The following is a 19,934-nucleotide window of genomic DNA, read 5'->3' as shown; positions in this document are numbered from 1 at the left end:
TTGTTCCTATCACTCCAGATGCTCCATATTATCGCGGCAGGGACTAGCTGCCACACCTCCCTTCTATGCTTTTTCTTATAGAGCCCATCCCATTGAGTGATCATGTGATTAATAGAGTTAGGGGCACACCATTGGCCGGCCATAGATTGAATAAAGAAGCTCCACAGGTTTGAGGCCACCTTACAGTGCAGAAACAGGTGCTCCATCGATTCTTCCTCTATCTTGCATAAGACGCATCTGTTAGGTATCTGGAATCCTCTTCTTTTCAATGCATCCACCGTGGGGATTTTGCGCAGCAAAGTTGCCCACATAAAGAAACCCACCCTAGGAGGCAAAGCTTTTAGCCACACGTAGTTAGAGACGCATTGCTCAAGCAAACTGTCATCTATGTCCAATCTCTTATAGCAATTTGACACGGATAGTGGCTCTTTCTCCTCAGAGCGCCATATTCTTGTATCCGTGCCTTCTCCCCAACTGACTTCATGGAGGATTTGCAAAAGATGGACATACTGTTGGAGTTCCCAGTCATTCAAATTTCTTCTAACTGTTATGTCCCAATCCCTGCTAATACTGTTGAAAACCTCTGCCACAGTTGCTTTCGGTCTCATAGCCAGCCTATAGATACTAGGGAAAGTAGCTTGCAACGTTTCGGTCCCCAACCATAGGTCCGTCCAAAACTCAATTTTTGTCCCGTCACCTAACCTCCACTTAGTGAGGCTATGGTACTTCCCCACATTAGATAAAATGCCTTTCCAGACGCCACATCCATAGGAAGTTCTTTTACATTTATCTATCCATTCCTTATGGCACCTACCATATTTGCAACTTATAACCCTTTGCCACAGTTGATCCTTCTCATGATCCATTCTCCATAGCCATTTGGTAAGGAGGGCTTGATTCATAAGTGCTAGGTTTTTTACTCCCATACCTCCCTTAGCTCTGCTGGTAGAAAGTTGCTTCCACTTCAGCCAATGAAGACTTTTCTGGTGCAAACTGTTGTTCCAAAAGAACGAACACATCTTCTGCTCAATGCATTTCAGGACCCCTTTTGGTATTGAGAACAGAGACAGGTAATAAGTTGGTAACGCCTGGAGAACTGACTTAAGGAGGGTTATCTTGCCCCCTTTAGACAGGGTATGACCTTTCCATGAAGCTAATCGCTTGTTGATCCTTTCTAGCACAGGATCCCAAAGCTTCTTGGACTTATAGGTCTCTCCCAGGGGTAAACCAAGATAAGACGTAGGTAGGCAACCAACCTGGCATCCAAACTCCTTAATCATTTCATGATTCATATTCTGGTCACCCACTTTAGTAGCACTATATATATAAGATTTCAGCATGTTCCCCTTAAGGCCAGATGAAATTTCATACCATATGAGGATATCTCTTAGGACCCTTAATTGGCTACCATCCTCATCTATGAAGAATAAGGTATCATCCGCAAATTGTAGATGATTTATTCTTTCCCCACCATTATGCACGTTAAAACCTTTTACCCAACCTTCTCTCCCAGCTACCTGCAGGCATTGACTAAGAACTTCAGCCACTAGCAAGAATAGAAGGGGAGACAAGGGGTCCCCTTGTCTAATTCCTCTAGAGCTTTGAAAGACCTCCGAAGGCCTACCATTAATCAGGACGGAGAAGGTTGCAGTCGAAATACAAGAGTAGATCCAGCTTCTTCATTTGTAACCAAACCCCATTCTTTCCATAGTTTTGTATAAGAAATCCCAACTAATTCTATCATATGCCTTTTCCAAATCAGCCTTCACTACTAACCCACTGGTGCCTGCTTTCCTTCTGGAGTCAATCAACTCATTAGCTATCAACACTCCATCCAGGATCTGTCTGCCATTGACAAACTCTCCCTGGAAAGGTGAAATTAGGCTGCCCAAGACTCTAGACAGCCTTGAGGCCAGGACTTTAGAGACAATCTTATAGGCTCCTCCCACCAAACTGATTGGTCTGTACTCTTTGAAGCTAGAGCTATGATGGGTTTTGGGAATAAGTACAATGAAAGTATGATTCAGCCTCCAGTGGAAATGAGCTCCTGACATAAATTCACATATCATTTCCATCAGGATGGTTTTAATGGTATCCCATGTTCTCACAAAAAAGGATATAGGAAAACCATCCGGCCCAGGAGCCTTGTCCTTAACTAACTCCATAAGTGCACACAACACTTCCTCCTCTGATATATCTGCTTCCAGAAGGTCAGCTTCTACATCAGACAAGGAGGGAAGGTGCATATTGTCTAGGCCTGGACGCCACAACCTCGGTTCCTCATACAAGTTGCTAAAGTATGTGACAGCCTCCCTTCTGATCTCCTCCTCCTCAGAGATTGCTGTCTCTTCCTTCATAATTACACTTATCCTGTTCTGTCTTTTTCTGCACTTCATAATCTTATGGAAATATGATGTGTTCCTGTCCCCGACTTTCAACCACTGTGACCTGGATTTCTGTCTTAGGCTAATCTCCTCGAGGCTAAGTAACTTATCCAGATTGGCCTTCATCAGGTTCTTTGAAGTGAACTCACTATGAGATAGGCCTTGACTTTCCTCTTTCACCTCTAAATCCTTAATACCATTCTGCAACTCATTGAAGTCCTTAGAGAAACATCTGAACTTCTCTCTCGACCAGGATTTGAGTTTATCTTTCAGGAACTGTAGTTTGGTCCATAGTGTGTGCCCAGCTGAGGTTCCAGAAGGACCCTCCTGCCACCAACTAGCTATTTTGTCCTTGAAATCTTTATCCAGCATCCACACCTCCTCCATTCTGAAAGGTGGGGGGTTGGTCTGGTCGATCTCAGCTCGGAGCAAAAGGGGAGTATGATCTGATGTGGGTCTGGGTAACACAATTTGTTCAACCCCAGGGAACTTATCCTCCCAAGTCCCATTGATCAAAAATCTATCCAACACACACAAAGTAGGGGATTCTTGATTGTTTGTCCAGGTGAATTCCAGTCCTTGCTTGGGCAGGTCTAACATAGCATTCCTATCAACCCAATCCCCAAAATCTTTCATAGCAGGTGAGATAGTAGAGTTTCCTTTCTTTTCATGGAGGAATCGGATTACGTTGAAATCACCACCTACACACCAGGGTTTATCCCAAGTAGCTGCTACTAAGTCAAGTTCGATCCATAAATCTTTCCTCATAGAGTTCACACAAGGTCCATAGACACCGGTAAAAACCCATTCAAAATTATCATTCATATTCTTAAACAAAAGAGAGATGCTATACTTACCTTTCAATACATCACACATTGACAAGGCAAGTGAATCCCACAAACACAATATACCCCCTGAGGCACCCTCAGAGGGAATCCCATCCCACCCACACACATTAGAACCCCACAGACTACGAAATAAAGAAGGCTGAAAATCACTAACTTTCGACTCCTGAATACATAACAACGAAACATCAAACTGCCTAAATAGTCTACGTACTGCTAGCTTCTTGCCTGGCTTGCCCAAGCCCCTTACATTCCAACTAAGATGTTCAGGGGCATCAATCATCCACGTTCCCTTGTCCTGAGTTCTTCTTATCCTTCTTAACCCTCTTGGACTTCCTCTTCCTGTCAGCTGAGCCCCAAACGACTTTCTTCAACTCAACTCTTTTCTTCTTCTTCTTGCCTTTGCCTCTGCTAGATCCTTCATTTGGTTCCTGGTCCACAGAACCAACATAAGGTACAATCGCTCTGCATTCTAACTCCTGACCTGATGGAGGGGCGATGACTGAGAGTGGTTCTACTATCATGGCTTCCTCATCCCCGGTGGTATCTGTGTTCTTGAAACACACCTCAATGTTCTCCTCCCGAAGGATTTGGATCACCCTCTCATACTCTTCCCCCCTGAGAAACCCAAACTAGCTCCGGTCCGATGGAGGTGCTCCAACCTCTCATCTTCATTCATGATAACAAACTTCTTAGCAGGTTCCTCTGCTTGGGCCTCAACTTTAGGATCCACGTCCTTACCTCCTATCTTGATACCTGATGATTTCCGCACCACTTTCTTCTTAGGGCCTTCTCTAGACTTAGGAGACGAATGGGAAGTTCCTTTACGTTTCCTAACATAGGTAATTCCTTTGGCCCATTTGTTTTCACTGTTCACCAGGTCGGTCATAGCTTTGACCATTTCTTGACGAATTTCAATTCCAATCATATCCTTCATTCCCGCCAACTTTTTTGAAATATCGTCTGGGTCGAGCTGGACAACCGACCCCGCTTGTGCTTTTCCTTTCCTGGGATCTCTGACAAAAGGTGTTTCTGTCTCCTCTGCAGTCGATTCTGTCTGATTCACTGTAGCTTCGCCCACCTTACTGCCGCTTCCACCCACCGACCGTCCTACGTTGTCTCCTTTGTCATTATCCATCCTCTTCTCCGGGAGTGATTGACCACTCGCCGGCGTTGGAAATTCCAATACTGTCGCCGTATCCTTGTGGTGCCAGATCCTCTCATGCTTCTCACAGATAGTAATGGTTTTGAAATCTATGTTGTAGCCAACTCCATCCACTAAGAGAACTTTTCTTTCAGCCAACTTTCCCCCATTCTTAACTTCCACGTTAACTGAAGCAAACTTGAGGTTTTTCAGATACAGAGTATCCTCCCCAATCTCGACAACTTCCCCTAAATCTGCTACCAGATCAGAGAAAACTCTTTCGTTCCAGAGATTAAACGGAATACCATACATTCGTACCTCCACCAACTGTTGAGTGATGACCACCGAATTGCATTCCGGATACCATGGCCTGAAATAAATCGAACCCCTAGCAAAAGGGTGAATCACCGACCTAACCTCCTTCAGGATCTCAAGGGAGGATTTAGACCAAATAATTGCATCCTCTTCGGTGAACGGACGTACCACAAAGTCCGACGAGCCGATGATGTTCCTAACAACCACTTCCACATCCTTCCACCTACTGTCATGACATTCAACCGACACAACCATTGTTTTGGACCAGTCTACCAAATGAATCTCGGACGAAGCCATTAGAGGGTAAGAGGAAGAGGAAGGAGAAAGAGAAGGTGCTTTCGAGGAGTGAGAAGAGGGTTTGGGGATGAAAGAGTTGTGGTACTTACCTCCTTGCTGAACTTGAGCTTTATAGGCATGTGTCCTCTCCTTATGACGTCTTTTCGTATTCCCAACCGTTGGAGCAGGCCTAGCCGCGCCAGCTGCTGCCGCCGTCACCTGTTGCTCTTCCACCTCGGTATCCTCTAGGATGTCAAATCTGTTGCTGATGGCCACTTTATTAGGTGTTATCCTATTCCCCAGATGGATCTTAGAATAAGGAATGGATGGAAGCACCCTCAATCCTATGTTCTCCTAGGTTGCTTTCTTGGCCTGAAAACCAACCTCCACCAAAGCCTTTAACTCCGCCGCCATAAGCCTCCACCCACTGGCTTTAATCCCCATTGGGATGCAGACCGACTTCCTACTATTGTTACCTTCCCCTACCCTATGAGCCCAGATGAACTCACCTCTGGAGTTAACCATACTTTCCCATTACCAGAGAGAGGAGCCATCTCTAAATCTAGACATCTTCCTGTCTAGAATCTTTCTGTCTCTATCCTTAGCCAACTCCGATAAGAAGTCAGACAGACTCACTATACCAGAAGACGGAAGATCAATACTCCATTCCCTGAAGAAACCGAGCTCAGATATACCACACCTACCATATCTAGACCTAGAGAGAAGATAACGTTTATGTTCTATTCTGATATTCTTATCGTACATGGTTGTCTTTGACTGAGGTCGATGAGACGGTACTCCCTTTTGATGCAACTCAGGTCACCAGACGGCGCTATACCAGAATCCAAGATTCTGTGCAATGGCAGTAGCGGTGGGCTGGTTTCCTGCGATCTCCAGGGAAGAAATGCTACCGGACCTTAGCTAGGGACTACCTCTTCTCCGATTAGCACCCAACACACTGGTCCTATCGATGCACTCAGTTAACCGGTCGACGCTATACCAGAATCGAAGATTCAGTGCAGTGGCGTTAGCGGTGGAACGGTTTAGCTGCGATCTTTAGGTTTGGTGTGTGTCCGGCGTTCGTCGGAAAAGTGACCTGTGTCAGAGCTTCTCTCTCCACTGATTTCTCTCCTGCCAGAGTTCAAAGATTCTAAAGCAGCTTTCAATTACTAGATTTTGATATTCACGACATAAATAAGATATATATATATATAGCATGGCACTATAACCACTCCCACTTCATAATTCATATAACCACGATGAAATGTAAATCGTCGTATATTAAATAGCAAGAATCAACACCTTAATGGATAAATGATCCGACAAAAACAGATCGCACATATATACAAGTAAGGTACATAGGAGTAGGACCATTAGTAATGGTGCAGATGCTCACATAGCATCGCTTTAGACGTGACACAATAACTTCACTGGCCAACAAAATAGCTTTTTGTATAATATTTCATTCATTAGAAAAACCTATTAAGATTTCCAACTGCAAAATGTCACAATTTGTACAAGAATGTGAAAGGAAAAGAAATAATATGAAATAGAATGAAAAGAAACATCTTTTGTTTCTCTTCCTTTGAGGCAAAAAAACCTTCAAGACAAATTCTAGAGTTTGGTGAGACGCCTTGTAGGAACTAGGACTACGGACTGTTATGACTCACGAAAGTGACAACAAAGTTTAGGAATAACATTCTCAAACTAAAATTCATGCATGTGTTTCAAAGCACGATGGTTAACATTTCTTTCTGAAGATCTCAACATCCACCAAACCTTTCTCACTTCATTCGATTGAAAAGACATTATCTAATAAGTTATTACAGGTCTATATAAGTAAATAGACGTATTCTGATTACGTCATCCGAACTTTCATGTAGATGATTACTATTTCAGTAACAAAATAAATAGTGAAGAAGTGTACATGGAAGCCCAAAGCCTTCATAACTTAATTATTGATCAACCCAACATTAAATTTAAGATATTTCCTTACCATTTTGCTCAAAAGCCTTCATAACTCCACGTGAAGAAACAGAAAAGCAGACTTCAAATGTCATCCAATTAATGTTTTCACCATGACAAGGTGATGTAGGACAGAAATGGGAAACTGGAATTAAGGAAGCAACTAACTTGATTATATTATAGATATAAGAAATAACGCACTAGTATAGTAGTATCACACCAGTACAAACTAGGAATCACTCCTAGAGCCCTTAGGCATCACACCTTTGGGGTATTTGCATCACACAAACACATAAAGCTTAACTAGCTGCTGGAATACTCTCTGTCTGTCCCAAACAGCAGAATTACATGCCTTATATAGGCCTAAAACCCACCTTTGCCATCTTTACTTGTAGACTATTGAACTTCTAAACTCCTAGAGCACTAAAAGACATTATAAAGGACATTTAAGACATTAAAGAGACACTATGACATTAAAGACATTAAAGAGACACTAAAAGGCATTAAAACATTAAACAAGGTGGAACCATTTTGGATTAGGCCCACATTATTCAAGATTCCAAGTGGGCCCTTCATCTAAGACATGCCAAATCAGAATTTGGGCCTTAGAATCTTTCTTTTGACGCCTCCGATACACCTTTTGTGGTTGTTGCTGCCATTCTTCTCTATCAACTCTCCCTGGCTTGAGAAAACTCGACCCCGGCGAGTTAATTGCATGAAACTTCTCATAAAGGTCTTGGTCGAGTTTTTGAAACTCATCATCTCTAATCCAAGTACAATCCGAAAGTGGACGTCCCCTCCATTTAATCAAATACTTTTGATAACCACCTGCCCTAGTAGAAACAATTTGATGATCCACAACGTCTTCAATTTCTTCTTTTGAATGTGGGGCTGGTGGTAGGCGAATGACAGGATCCTTGTCAACTACATAGCTGTCGTGTTCATGGTACAAAGTAAGATCCTCAATGTTGAACACATTACTTATGCCCATATCTTTGGGTAAGTCGAGAACATATGCATTAGAGCTGATCTTCTTAAGAACCATATATGGACCAGCACTTCTAGAGTGAAGTTTCTTAAAAGTACCTTTTGGGTACCTTTCGGGCATGATTCGTACCATAACCATGTCTCCCTCGTTAAACTCGATAAACTTCCTCCTCAAATCAGCATGTGCTTAATAATTTTGATTGCTGATTGCAATCTTTCGCCTTACCTCATCATGTATGTCCCGAATGTGCTTACTAAAAGCATCTGCTTCAGCACTAGGGTGTGCTTCAATTGGTAAAGGAACCAAATCAATAGGCTTCTTTGGCAGTATACCAGTTACTATTTCAAAGGGGCTGCGACCAGTAGATCTGTTAACTGAACTATTATAAGCAAATTCAGCCATAGGAATGACCAGATCCCAGCTAGGAGCATGGTCACCGACTAGGCAGCGAAGTAAATCACCCAAACTTCGATTAACAACTTCTGTTTGACCATCCGTCTGTGGGTGAAAAGAAGAAGAAAACTTCAGCTTTGTATTCAGCATTTTCCATAGAGTACGCCAAAAATAACTCATAAACTTCACATCATGATCCGAGACAATGGTTGTAGGCAACCCGTGAAGTCGAACCACCTCTTTAAAGAAGAGCTTAGCAACAGATACAGCATCAGCAGTCTTTGTACACGGAATAAAATGTGCCATTTTCGAAAATCGGTCCACAACCACATATATGGAATCATGGCCTCTTAGGGTTTTTGGTAACCCAAGGATAAAGTCCATGCTTAGGTCTTGCCATGGTTCATGAGGGACAGGTAATGGCATATATAAGCCGGTATTTTTCCGCCTTCCTTTTGCTGTTTGACAAGTTCGACAACGAGAAACGACTTTGGCAACATCTCTTTTCAAGCCTGGCCAATAAAATCGATCTTCAACCATCACAATAGTCTTATCTCTTCCAAAGTGACCTGCTGCTCCTCCTGCATGTAATTCCCATATTACTTGCTCTCTAAGAGACGTGTCGGGTAAACAAAGTTGAGTCCCCTTGAACAAGTAGCCATCGTGTATAGAAAATTCAGTATGTACTCCTTGCTGTCCAGCCAACAAATCAGCATAAATGATGCTGAAATCTTTACAAGAGGGGTAGTCCTTTTTTAGTAAATCAAAACCGACAACTTGGACTTGCATGGAAGAGAGGATATGAACTACTCGACTTAAAGCATCAGCAACCTTGTTTTCAGTACCTGCCTTGTGCTTGATAACAAAAGCATATTCTTGTAAGAAAGAAACCCACTTACCATGACGACGATTTAAATTCTTTTGAGAGTTTATGTATTTGAGAGCCTCATGGTCAGAGAATAGCACAAACTCTTGAAAAATAATATAAGTCCGCCAATAACGAAGGGCTTGAACAACGGCATAAAATTCCTTGTCGTACGTGGAATACTTTTGCTTTGCCTCATTCAGTTTTTCGCTGAAAAATGCAACTGGATGTCCTTCTTGACTTAAAACACCTCTGATTCCCACATGTGATGCATCACATGTCACTTCAAACACCTTTGAGAAGTCAGGAAGGTGTAAAACAGGAGCTTCTGTCATCCTTTTCTTTATCTCCTCAAAAGCTATTGCTGCTGCCTTCGTCCATACATATTGCCCATTCTTCAAGCAATTAGTTATAGGTGCCATGACCGTACTAAAATTCTTGATAAAACGCCTATAGAATGTTGCCAAACCATGAAAGCTTCGTACATCATGTACTGTACTCGGAGTTGGCCAATTTGTGATAGCTTTTACCTTTTCCGGGTCGACCTCCACACCTTTAGCTGAAACAACAAAGCCTAGAAAAACAACATGTGTGCTCATGAAGGAACACTTCTTCAAGTTAACATACAACTTCTCTTGGCGTAAAAGCCTCATAACTCGTTGCAAATGGACAAGATGCTCCTCTTTTGTTTTGCTGTATATAAGGATATCGTCAAAGTAAACAACCAAAAATTGACCAACAATAAAGGGTTGTAATACCTGGGTCATGAAGCGCATGAATGTGCTAGGGGCGTTAGACAGGCCAAAAGGCATGACTAGCCATTCATATAGACCATCCCTCGTCTTAAATGCAGTCTTCCACTCATCCCCTGGCCTAATACGTATTTGATGGTAGCCACTTTTGAGATCTATCTTGGAAAATATTAGAGAACCAGCCATCATGTCTAATAGATCATCAAGTCTAGGTATTGGGAAACGATACTTGATGGTAATCTTATTGATAGCACGACTATCAACACACATACGCCAAGTACCGTCTTTCTTTGGTGTGAGCAACGCGGGGACAGCACAAGGGCTTAAACTTTCACGAATAAAACCCTTGGTTAACAACTCTTTAACCTGCCGTTGTAACTCAGTATGCTCACTTGGATTCATGCGATAAGCTGGAAGATTAGGTAGTTGTGATCCCGGAACCAGGTCTATTGCATGTTGAATAGTACGCATAGGAGGCAGTTCATCAGGTAGTTCTTCAGGTGCCACATCAGAAAAATCAGCCAATAACTTCGACACTTCCGAGGGAATCGAAGGGGCATGGACAGCAGCAGTTTTATCAACTTCTTTCTGTACTACAATATACACAAATCCCGATTCTTTGCTGTCTAATTCAAATTCCTTCCTGGTAATCATGTGAAGGGACTTTTTATTGCTTGCAACAACAGTTTTGGGCTTCTTTTCCTTGTATTTTTCAATTTCAGCTGTACTCATAGGCTTCAACACAATGTTTATGTCGTTGAATGTGAAGCTGTATGTGTTCTCCTTCCCGTGATGGTGTACATCACGATCATAAAGCCATGGGCGCCCAAGAATTATGTGGGCAACTTTCATAGGAATCACATCACACCAAATCGAATCACTATAAGTACCACAAGAAAGTGAAACGAGGCAGCGATGACTTACCGGAATTGAGGTATTATCTATCCATGCCACTTTATAAGGATGTGGGTGCGGTTGGGCAGCAAGCTTAAGGTGTTCAACTGTGGTTGCTGAAACAACATTCATGCAGCTCCCACCATCGATAATAAGCTTTTTAGCTTGGTCACCACAACGAACCAACATTTGGAAGATTGAAGTACGTCGTCAATCTTCTTTCTCAACTTTTGGAGATGCTAGGATGCGCCTAACAACAGATAAATGAGACGTATCTTCTTCATCTTCTTCTAAGTCATCGGGGTTATATGTCCCGTAATCAAACAAATTTTGATTCTCCTCATCTCCTTGTAGACCGGCCTCCGTTTCGTCTTCTATACCAATATGTAAGTTCTTCTTAGGGCATTGGTATGCCAAATGACCAGTCTCCCCACATTTGAAGCACTTATTTGCTGAAAAGGGTTTGCCATTGGCGTTATCTCTTGCAGAAGAACCCCTAAAAACTTGAGATTTGTTGGCCTGTTGATTTGTTGCTGTCCGAACTCCATAATTAGCATCATTAGACCTTCGATTTGCTGTTTCCATGGTTTGACTCCCAAACTTCTTTGTTATAGGGTAGCTTAGGTACTCATCCATGTCCAACGCAAGTTGGAACGCATGTTCCAGATTGTAGATTGGATGTCGAAGTAATTCCCTTCTTATATCAGCTCTTAGGCCTGCTTTAAATCGAGCAAGGGCTTGTCGAGGATCTTCCACCACTTCACTCCTAGTTTTAAGCTCATCAAATTTCTGCATGTATTGTATCACTGACATGCTGCCTTGCTTTAAGTTAATAAGTTGATCACACAATTTGTCATGATAGTTTGCTGGCATGTATTTCTCTCGTAGTTTAATCTTCATTTCTTGCCATGTGTCAATTGATGGCAGTCCTTTTCGTCTGATATCTCCTTCAACACCATTCCACCACACTTTTGCTAAGCCCACCAGTTTCATCTTAGCAAATCTAACTCGTCGCTCATCAGTCATATCAAACCAATCGAAGTACTCCTCGATTGATATAAGTCAATCTGAAAATAGAGTTGGATCAACCTTACCTTCAAAATCTGGTACTTCAATCCTTACTTTCTTTGTAATATCACCAGCTGCATCATGTTCTGGTACCCTCATGTTTCTTAGTGGTTCAAAAACACGAGTCCTACGTCTTGGGGGACTGTTTTGGGGTTGATCGTCTTGATTTTCCTCCTCATCATTACCAACTTGGTCATCTTGTCCCGCAGCTTCAGAATTATTACCTGGATGGCGTGTTCGAATTTCCATCTCTCCTAGTCTGATTTCAATATCATTGAGAGTATCTACAATTCTGAAAAGGATCTCGTCACGCTGGTCATCAGTTATTCTTCCTCGCAAATTTCTTCCAGATCTATTTGCCATACGTAACCTCGCTCTGATACCAAAATGATGTAGGACAGAAATGGGAAAATGGAATTGAAGAAGAAAATAACGTGATTATATTATAGATAGACACTAGCATCACACTAGTACAACTAGGAATCACTCCTAGAGCCCTTAGGCATCACACCTTAGGGGTATTTGCATCACACAAACACATAAAGCTTAAGTAGCTGCTGGAATACTCTCTGTCTCCCAAACAGCAGAATTACATGCCTTATATAGGCCTAAAACCCACCTTTGCCATCTTTACTTGTAGACTATTGAACCTCTAAACTCCTAGAGCACTAAAAGACATTATAAAGGACATTTAAGACATTAAAGAGACACTATGACATTAAAGACATTAAAGAGACACTAAAAGGCATTAAAACATTAAACAAGGTGGAACCATTTTGGATTAGGCCCACATTATTCAAGATTCCAAGTGGGCCCTTCATCTAAGACATGCCAAATCAGAATTTGGGCTTTAGAATCTTTCTTTTGACGCCTCCGATACACCTTTTGTGGTTGTTGCTGCCATTCTTCTCTATCACAAGGTCTGCAGAATTTTCAGAGTACTTGATACAACTAGTCAGATGATCAACAACCATGTTTAATCAGGGGGCCAACTTACCCTATATGATGTAGATCTCACTGATAATGGTTAAAGTCTTTACCAGCTTCAGCATTTCCTAGCTGTTATTGCACTTCTTATTGATTCAGAACAGATTGTAGCTATAAGTCTATAACTACTAAATTTGATTCTTATCTACATCACAACATCTGCAAAGGCCTAGAGAGAACTCGCAAGAGCAGAATGGCACCTGCGTATAGAAGATTTCAGTTCAGATTTCAGAATAAGAGAATTATTTCCCTTTTATGCTCACGATACATGAACCATGGTAACCTAAATATTTAAATATGAAAGAGATCAAACATAGAGAGAAATTTACAGGTAGAAGTTCCCCTTGAATTAAAATACAGCAGAGAAATACTTCTCCAAATTCAATCACCTGCATTTGTAGAAAAGGAAATAAAAATAGTTCTCACTTCCAGACCCATCTTCTACGTTTAGATACAAAATGGCAACTGCAAAATAAAACCATCTAGAAGATTCATTATACAGTGTTTTCAATAGTCTACTTAATTTAGCATCAAATGTTTGGTCCTTTATATGTGGCTTCTATGATCTAGTTGTGAGCTCAAAACTTTTGCATCCACTGAACAAACACAAAAATGTACTTCCGAATGGAACTGGCCAACCAAACAAGTGTGAGACAAATTAAAAAAAACTGTTCCAATTGTGCGGTTTTCTATTTCTACAAAATTACTCGGAGATTTAAGACCAAAGTGCAATGGATAGAACAATGAAGTGTCTATGTAATGGCTTTGTGGGTCTTTTCCTACTCTTGATCTGTTTGGGTTTCTATGATTACCACGAATCAACCGAAGATCTAGAAGGGTAGATCCAAAGTGCATACGGTATGATTCACAAGAGAAATGACAGGGTACTTCAATGGCGAAAATAAAGAGAAAATGAGGAACAAGATGACATTGTAGTTAAATGGAGGGAAAACATGCGTAGAAGAAGACGAACTACAGGGTAGTGCTAGAAAACCGTAGGCAATGAAATGGCACAAAGGTTCCAGAAAAACACCAGGAATAGAAATATCAAACACCAGAATCTTAATCCTCACTACACAAGTAATAACAATAAATCAAAATTTCGATCATCTACAGAAATAGAACAAAAACAAAAGCACTGCCCTTTAGCACCTTTGATTGAAAACCCACAGGACCCGTGTTAGAGTCAAACCCTAAAGCCTAGCCTTAACTTAGAATAAGTGGTCATTGGAACCAACTATAGAATAATATAAACTTACAAAATATTTCATCATTTTTAGTTCTAAACATATTTCAGCTATTCAAACCAATTAATATCACTCTACAAGATTTCAAAAACAAAAAAAGAGTGACAAATAGTAAGAATTATCGAACTTACGTACCTTTACCATATTTCGAGCAGGCTCTGTTGTAGCTAGGTTCAAGACCTGCAACTAGAACTCAAGAAGTTAACATTCCCTTTTTGGCTCGTCGCTCTCCATACTTTTCTTCATATGCAGTTGGATAAGCTGCTTGACTTGATTCTCAAGATCTATCATGATAGTCATTGTACATGCTAGTATAAACACTTTTACCTCCTTATTCTGAATTTGTTTTTCATTACCCACTGAAACATAAGCCTCCTAGTGGGTTTCAGATTTAAATCACTAACCAAATAGTAGTGATGATTAGCATGGAAGGAAACCATGTGCTTTAGCTGTCCTCGTGATATCATTACGATCAAATCTTATGTTCATTCGATATTCGTCATGTTAGAACAATCTTATAATGCCGAGCATGTGAACATATATATATATATATATATATATATATATTGAAAAAAACAGTTAGCACTAACCAAAGCAGATAAAAAAACAACGAACTGTATCTTATGTTCAACTCCCTCAGCGTGCATTACACTTTCATAGCCCACCAGGGAACCTTCTCTAAGGAGTGGCATTTCATTGGGGTCGATTTGAAACATTTTAGAAATGTCTGTGTTTGGTCGCCCAGACTTGGGTATGTCATACCACAGGAGCTTCCCCTTCAGCTCCCTCGACGTGCATTTGCACCTTTTGCTCCAATCTGGAAGCTTCCTTAGCTATTGTGCTTTTTTGAAGTCTTTTGGACACTTCCAAATTTTCTGCCTTCGGTCGCTCACATTGTGCCTCAAGCGACGCCTCTTCAGCACCCTCAACGGGCATTACACCTTCCTGCCCGACCTGATAATCTTCTCTGCATATTGCACTTCCTCCGGGCATTTGCAAATTTCCTACCCCACTTGAAAGCTTCTCAGGGTGCTGCACTTAGTTGGGGTCAATTTGTAACAAGCGATGTAAATGAGTTTTCAGCAAAATAGACTTTCGTCTCTAAATAGTGATTTCCACACTAAATCTACATATGAAAGTTCAAATTTTGATGGTATATAGTCGCACTAAAACCTTCCAGAGACTTTGTGAAGAAGCAGGGTACATCGTACATGTAGATAATATGTGAATCCCAATATCAAGTATTTACAACTATTATTTCGAATATAGACTACCACCAACGTTAATTTTGAAAGCCAGCAATAAATGACAAGTTGCAACTTGTAAAAGCTATTGTAGATTGTAGGGAAAGCTTAACTGCCAGTAATCGAGTCCCCCAAATGTTATTTCGAGTACATCACAACGCCACCTTAATTTACCACCCCAAAAGCAGTGATCTCAAATAACTACTGTATATATGAAGCTTACAATAAAGAATTCTAAACCCGAGCAAGTTTATGCTAGTATAAAACCACAAAGGTTAACCATCTGCCAACCATTATTATAGTTTAATTTGTAATCTATAACAAGTCAATCTTGAATGAACCCACATTCCTTGAAGTCATACCTAGATGTATGAAGATACTTATAAAAATTATAGCACTATTAAAAATCATCATCATAAAATAAAATAAGCATCTTTGAGCATCACATATATAAGCAGAAAATGTAGACCAATTGCCAACCATTATCTTGAGTAAAACCAATGCCTACCCATAACCTCGAGTGAAGCCCACGGTTGTTGGTAGAAATATATGATGTCAAAAGAAACTAAAAATCACAAAATTGTGTGTTAAAAGAAAGAAGGAAATAAAAATAAGTTTAAGCTGTAGGTAAGTCTCTACATAACAGTTGAAATCAATGTAACACCCAATTTAAAGTATTTCCGTAAGCAAACTGGAATAAATCTCACTACCATCATTTGTCCGCCATTAGCCGACATTATTGGGCAGCCTATTGTGATGTGTGAGTTAACACTACAACGACATATTGTCAAAAAGAGAAAAAACTTTACCATGGTTTGTTACATCGTACCACGACATATGCAGAGACTCGCACTACTTTAAAAACTTCTGAAATAATGTTAAAAACGAAAAAAAATATAAACATCTCCATATATTGCAAGTATAAGTGCATAGCCACCCAAAGGTATATCAACTGCCGGCCATTATTTGCAATTCACTTGATACCAATCTCAAACAGAAACTCAAATTTTTGGGTGTCAAACCATAATAGATGAAGATGCTTACACAAATTACAAACTAGTAAATGTTTTTTTTTAAGATACAAACTAGTAAATGTTATATACAAAAAACTATTATAAAATATATTGAAACATAGTCTCTAAACACAACCCAAGAGAACATTAACCACCGATATTAATTGTTGTCTGTCACAACCTGAGATTCTGAATATAGTACACTAACAACCTTAATCTCATATGAGCCCACAATTTTAGGTGGCTTTTTACAATTTGTGTCCATATTAAGACTTGAGAGTCATATTTCTGAAAAATCCATGTATAACACTATTACGGTGGTGCACAACTGGGTAACTTGTTAATGATATAAAGAAATGGAAAAGGAAAACAAAAGTAGAAGAAGAATCTTCACGCATCATATGTATATGCACAACTGTAAACCAACCTTCATCACCTTCTATAGGACCCATGCCTCTTAGTGTCATACAATGATGCATGAAGATAAAGACGCCAGTAAAAAAATAGTAATTATTATTACTAAGAAAATATATTAAGTAACAAAAACGAAAGAGAAAGTCTATGCATATAACAGTTACCAACAAGATACAAGTAATGTGTACATCTGAAATAGAGTCAACTGTGGAACATAATCTTGCACACGCGCACATCTCTAGGTGCCTTTCACTAATGTGTACACCGACTTCTCAAATAATATCCATGTATCTTGGTGGTGTACTATGGCGTATAAAGACATTTAACTTCAAAAACGTGGAAAATACAATTAAAAATAAACTCAGTATAAGCATATCCGAACATCATATATATAAGCACAAGCCTTAACCAACTACCAACCAGTATGTCCAATTAAACGGATTCCAACCTTCCTCCCCACATAGTACCCACATCTCTTAGTGCTATACCATGATGCATGAAGATACTTAAACGAGTAAAAAAAGAAGTATTGTTACTGAAAAAATATGATAAGTAAAAAAATAAAAGAAGTCTCTGCATACAGCAGTTACCACCAAGATACAAGTAATGTGTACATCTGAATAGAGTCAAATGTTGAACATAATCTTGCATAAGTACACATCTCTAGGTCCCTTTCAGTTTCAGTAATATGAACCACCAACTTCTCAAATAATATCCATGTATCTTGGTGGTGTACAATGGCGTATGAAGAGACTTAACTTCAAAAACTTGTAAAATAAAATTAAAAATAAAATACTAAGAAAATATGTTTAGTAAAAAAGACGAAAGAGAAAATCTATGCATACTACAACAGTTACCACCAAGATACAAGTAATGTGCACATCTGAATAGAGTCAACTGTTGAACATAATCTTACATAAGCACGCATCTCTAGGTCCCTTTCAGTTTTAGTAATGTACACACCAACTTCTCAAATAATATCATTGTATCTTGGTGGTGCACTATGGCGTATGACACTTAACTTCAAAAACTTGTAAAATACGATTGAAAATAAACTTAGTAATAGTATAAGCATATCCACACATCATATGTAAAAGCACAAGAGTTAACCAACTCTCAGCCAGTATTTTCAATCAAATGACTTCCAACCTTCATCTCCATATAGTAGCCACATCTCTTAGTGCTATAACATGATGCATGAATATACTTACACGAGTAAAAAAAATAACAGTATTGTTACTGAAAAAACATGATAAGTAAAAAAATAAGAGAAGTCTCTACATACAGCAGTTACCACCAAGATACAAGTAATATGTACATCTGAATAGAGTCAACTCTATGTCTCTTTCGGTTTCAGACTTTCACTAATGTGTACCACCAACTTCTCAAATAGTATCTATGTATCTTGGTGGTGTACTATGGCGTACGTAGAGACTTAACTTCAAAAACTTGTAAAATACAATTAAAAATAAAATATATACAATACATCAAAACAAGTAAAAAAAACTAGTAATTATTGTTACTAAGAAAATATATTAAGTAAAAAAAGCGAAAGAGAAGTCTATGCATACAACATTTACCACCAAGATACAAGTAATGTGTACATCTGAATAGAGTCAACTGCTGAACATAATCGTGCATAAGAGAACATCTCTAGGCGCCTTTCAGTTTCAGTAATGTGTACACTGTACACTCCATATAATATCCATGTATCTCGATGGTGTACTATGGCATATGAATAGACTTAACTTCAAAAACTTGTAAAATACAAATTAAATATAAAATACATACATAATATCAAAACAATAACCACAAATGGGAAGCCAAGTAACCGCCATCAAACATGAAATTGTATTGGACACATTGCCAATCCTAGTCTCGAATGAAACCTACCACGAATGATATTTTTGCTGGCTAATTAATCGCAACTTGTAAGAACTATCAAATATCAATGTAATAACTTTAACTGCCAACAGCAAGTATCCAACTGTTGTTTCAAATACAAACCGACATTGATTTTGCAGGCCAACAACTAATTACAAGAAAAGCTTAAGTGCCAATGTCAGGTATTTCCAACTATTGTTTCGAGCATAGACAACCACCAACATTAGTTTTGCAGGCCAACAATTAATTACAACTTGTAAAAGCTAACGTATATCGAGGGAGCTTAACGCCAATATCAAGTATTCCAACTGTTATTTCGAGTATAGCCCACTGCCGACCTTAATTTTCACCCACATATCTTAATGGTGTACAGGAACTAACTAATCGCAAGAAAATCCCACTATAAGCATAGGAACTAACAACCAGCATGGGAGTGTATTAGAGATAATGTCAAACGTAATCTCGAATGAAGCAGATTTTAATGCATTCATGTAATTAGTCGTAACTTGTAAAAGTTATTGTATAAGAAATTATAAGTATGTACCAATTTTCGATTTGACCTAACAACCTTATACTTACTTACCAATTTTCTATATGCAATAAAATAACAGCCAAGGCGGGTTTAGAATTCTTGAACGATCCAAAATGATAAATTTCAAAAACCCCATTACTAGGGTTTGAAAGGGATAACCAAAAACGAGATGCATTTATGCTCACTCATGGGGCATTTCAAGATTGATTCAAAGACACAACAACTAGTAATTACCAGCAATATCCAGCGACAAAGATCGAACAGTAGTGCATCCCACTATCGAGTTCCACATGTGCGAATTTCCTCACTGATCGAATCAATGGGATCAGTATCCATGATGTACAACACTGGATCGCTAGATCAGATCCAAACACAAAAAGGTTCAAAGAATGTCGAGACTTAAAGATTAAGTCTTACCAAAGTAAGAGAGGCCAAAAAGATACTCACAAAGAATTTAGGGTTTTCTGATATCGTTCAGAGATTGTAACACTACAATCAGCCTAATCTTCTTGAGAAAGATTTCGTTCTTGATGTATGTTTCTTATATTCACCGCTCCCTCTTGCTTAGTAGTTAGGGTTTCTTCATCTTTCGTACAATTAGGGTTTTCTGATGACCGCGTCGCCAACGGCCAAAAACCCGAGAAAGTTTAAATTGATAACTAGTTTCGTTAACTGACCCAAGGAACTAGTGTTCTCTTTTTCTCAATCATCCTTGTAGAGAGAC

General features: G+C 39.6%; 3 long non-coding RNA genes across 5 annotated transcripts in view; 1 reads left to right on the top strand and 2 right to left on the bottom strand.

Moving 5' to 3' along the window:
* LOC147568362 (uncharacterized) overlaps positions 1-7,044 on the bottom strand; it is a 23,641-nt gene extending 16,597 nt beyond the window's left edge. For both annotated transcript variants that reach the window (XR_015231027.1, XR_015231028.1), the window contains exon 1: positions 6,961-7,044. This is a non-coding gene — a long non-coding RNA (uncharacterized LOC147568362). The remainder of the gene's footprint in view (positions 1-6,960) is intronic.
* Positions 1-14,272, top strand: part of LOC147568361 (uncharacterized) — a 16,812-nt gene extending 2,540 nt beyond the window's left edge. The window contains exons 2-3 of the long non-coding RNA XR_015231029.1: positions 6,103-7,050; positions 12,810-14,272. This is a non-coding gene — a long non-coding RNA (uncharacterized LOC147568361). The remainder of the gene's footprint in view (positions 1-6,102; positions 7,051-12,809) is intronic.
* On the bottom strand, positions 12,802-19,934 carry LOC147568360 (uncharacterized). Of its 2 annotated transcripts, XR_015231026.1 has the most exons (4): positions 19,658-19,922; positions 19,445-19,565; positions 13,266-15,155; positions 12,802-13,076 (listed from the first exon to the last, which is right to left on the bottom strand). It is a non-coding gene; the product is annotated as an uncharacterized LOC147568360 (long non-coding RNA). The 2 variants fall into 2 exon arrangements; XR_015231025.1 differs by lacking the exons at positions 12,802-13,076; positions 13,266-15,155 and having other exon boundaries at positions 19,174-19,565; positions 19,658-19,934.

This window comes from Eschscholzia californica, unplaced genomic scaffold (assembly GCF_041429995.1).
Source record: "Eschscholzia californica isolate CP2 unplaced genomic scaffold, dmEscCali1.0.p SCAF_1, whole genome shotgun sequence".
NCBI classification, from domain to species: domain Eukaryota; kingdom Viridiplantae; phylum Streptophyta; class Magnoliopsida; order Ranunculales; family Papaveraceae; genus Eschscholzia; species Eschscholzia californica.
Note: the sequence above shows the minus strand (reverse complement) of the source record. Positions and strands in the feature narration are given on the sequence as shown.